Source organism: Geospiza fortis, unplaced genomic scaffold (assembly GCF_000277835.1).
Source record: "Geospiza fortis unplaced genomic scaffold, GeoFor_1.0 scaffold361, whole genome shotgun sequence".
NCBI classification, from domain to species: Eukaryota; Metazoa; Chordata; class Aves; order Passeriformes; family Thraupidae; genus Geospiza; species Geospiza fortis.
In genome coordinates, this window is record NW_005054356.1 from 1,294,303 (window position 1) to 1,297,504 (window position 3,202).

Genomic DNA, 3,202 nt, shown 5'->3' on the forward strand with positions numbered 1-3,202 from the left:
AAGCAGCAGCCCGAGGACAGAAATAACTGTCCCCAGGTGGCACCAGGGCCAGCTGCCCCAGGCTGGGCAGAGCTGCAGAGCAGCTGCACTGGGGCACTCTGGCAGAGCAGCTCCCCTGCCTGAGGCTGGGAGGGTTATGGAGCTCAGAGCTCCCCAAGTGCTCTTTGCTGCATTCTGGTCCTTCCCCTCTGCCCTGGGTCAAAGGAAGGCTCCAGGCCTCAGTATGAGGAATTTGGGACAACATCTGTTCTGAAGGAAGGTGAAGGGCTTTGGGGTGGAAGGGCAGATTGCTGCAGCAGTGGGAGCACTGTCAGGACTCAACATCAGCAGTGAAACTGCTAATGCCTTGCAAAGGAGGTAAAACTGGTAAAGAATGCTGGTTACTTCAATAAAACCACATTTTCAGTATTGAAAGGGAAATATTTTTATTCCATTTATGTTTCTCTGAAGAGACAAAGAGATGCACCAAAGCATGTTAATCCCTGCTACAGTGTGAGCTCTGTTCTGACCTAATAAATGTCTCATCATGGAAACTCATTTGTGTCTAACACCACTTTTCCAGAATGTTCTGTAGTGGTGGCATTTCCCCAATTGGTGTCTTCTTTAGATATTAATAAGAAATCTGGAAGGATCAAAATTACTTGAACAAAATTCCTATTAAAGTATGGGCAAAGCTAGAGGAGTTGGTACCACCCTGAGGTATTGCTGTGCTTTCTGTCAATAAAGGTATTTGTTCATTAAAAGCTCCATTTGATTGATGTGACTTTTGTCATGCAGGGATGCATTATGACTTGCCAGGAATTAATGAGCCAATTCTGGAAGTACTGAAAAGGAGTTTTGCTATCCAACAAAGTTTTCTCTGAGAAGTACATTCAGGAAAATACAGCCAAGCACGAGGAGGCTGATACTGAACTGACTGCCATGAGGAATTGGAAGTCACTGAAGAGGTATGTCTGGAAAAGAAAACACTGACAATTTTCTATCATTACAACTGCCAGATTGACAGAGGGAGTGGGAATTTGTTTTTCCAGCTCAAGGAAAGAGCAAGACTTTTGAATGGTTTTGATTAATATTGTCTGTGAATACCAATATTTCACACCAATAAAACTTGGATTTCAGACCAAGGAACTGCTGGGTTACCGCAGCACAGCCACATTTCAGAATATGACAAGGGGGAAATACACCACAAAATACAATTTTCTGAAGTGTAGGTAAACACCTCAGCTGCCATGTGAAAAGTGCAGAGCTGTGATACCTGAAGCAGGGCAGCAACCAGAGGCCCTGGCAGGGAGCACAGCAGGTGAGCTCAGAGCCTTCCCCTCTCACCCCTCCCTGTATCATCCCCTGCAGTGTCACCTCTGCACAGCTCAGCTCTGGTGACCCATGATGAATGGCCCTTCAGGCATTCATTTACCTCAGAAGAGCAGCTTGAGTCACTGCCATTGTCACCAAACCCTTCCCAGGGTGGAATTCAGTGACATTTTGTGCTGCAGAGTGCCCTGGTTGATCTCTGGAGCAGGGCTCTGAACCAGGGTGCTGTTTGCTTTCCAAATAGAAACACAATACCTGTATTTTCACATAGTAGTGTAGGCTTGATTAGGTTGACAGTCTGGGGTTTTCATACCCACTATGGAGAGAAGGAATGATCTGGATACAATGCTGCAGATAAAGAGACTTTTGGGTTGTGAGTTATTTCCTGATATTTATGCTTTTTGGTCAAAATTAGGAGGTTTTTATGAGGCTGCTTAAAGGGGACAAGTCACACCTCCCTGCTGGCAAACATGGGTCTGGCAATACAAAATCTTCATGCCTCATTGAGCAGGCAAATTGTTTGGGACCCCAGAGCACTTTCCCACAGCATTCCTAGAGCAATTTCCAGTATTTCTTAGCCATGCCAAGGGGATTGCTCTGCCAAAATCTGAAACATAGAATCACAAGGCCCATTTCAGGCATCAGTTGCACCTAGCAGCTGTGAGCAAACAGCCCCTGAAAGGCACATATGGACTAAAGAATCTCATCACAGGTTTCCACAGGTTTTTATGTTCCCTTGTCCATCATCATCATCATCATCCTCAGTGATCATTTTGGTACTGCCTGGGACTGGACAAACTCAACTGACAGAATGGTTTATTTTATTAGTTATTAGACAGATACTGACAACATATAGGGGCAAAGCTGTTGGATTTTATGGTATTATAATGTATGTAAATAATTCTAATGCTTAGGATGTGCCACTTTTTATTCTGCAGTTACAAATGAGCATTTCATTTTCCTAAAGTCTGGCTGTTTTATTTATAATTGTGTTATTTCTCTTACAGGACAGGTTTATAAGTAGTTCCACACTTGATATCACTCAGATATAGAAACCTTCTTTAACAAATCTCCTGTTAAAATAGCCTGAAGTTTACATGAGCAAGAACTGCTGAAATGTAGCTCCTAATCTACACCATATGTTGGCATGCCTCCTTCTTGGAGATGACATTTTGCTTTGCTTCCAGTAGATAATTTTTCTTTTAAAGGAAAAAAAACCTGATGAGAGCATCCTGATGGATAAGGGATGGGTATCTGCTGCACTGTCCCTGCCTGTTTCAGGGTCACTGCCTTCCACAACTGTGCCACACTGACACCTCTCAAAATGCTTTGCATTTTTAACATCTTTTGCAAAATTCTCCAGCTGCAAAAATCACTCGGTGAGCATTGAGGCTACAATTGATTTAGAGCTGCCTCACAATCTCCCAGCAGTAACTCTGTCCACTCTGGCAGATCAGCAGTTAGCCACGTTCAGGAATAACGAGGTGAAGGAGTCAGGGAATATAGGACCAAGACAGGTATGCCCAGAAAAAATGTATTGCTTAACAGCTCTCAATTAAGTATTTGCTCCTGGCTGAACCTGGCATATCTCATGAAAGAGCAGCTCCTCTGTAGCAGAGCTGCTGGTTCATGTTGGGAAGCACAGAGGATATTTACTGCGGGTGAGCGCTCCCAGCCTGGCCGGGACTCCTGGCACGGCCGCCGGTGTCAGCTCCGTGTGATCCGATCTGGTTTTGGAGAAGCTTCCCCTGTGCTTTTCCACTGCGGCTATTTCTGTGCGGTGAGGGGCGCACAGAGGTCACTCGGTGTCTGCTTGTCACCAACAGCGCTCGCTCCGAGCCACGGCACCCCGGCCCTGACGGGATTCCAGAAGGAAACGCTCGGTGGCGCC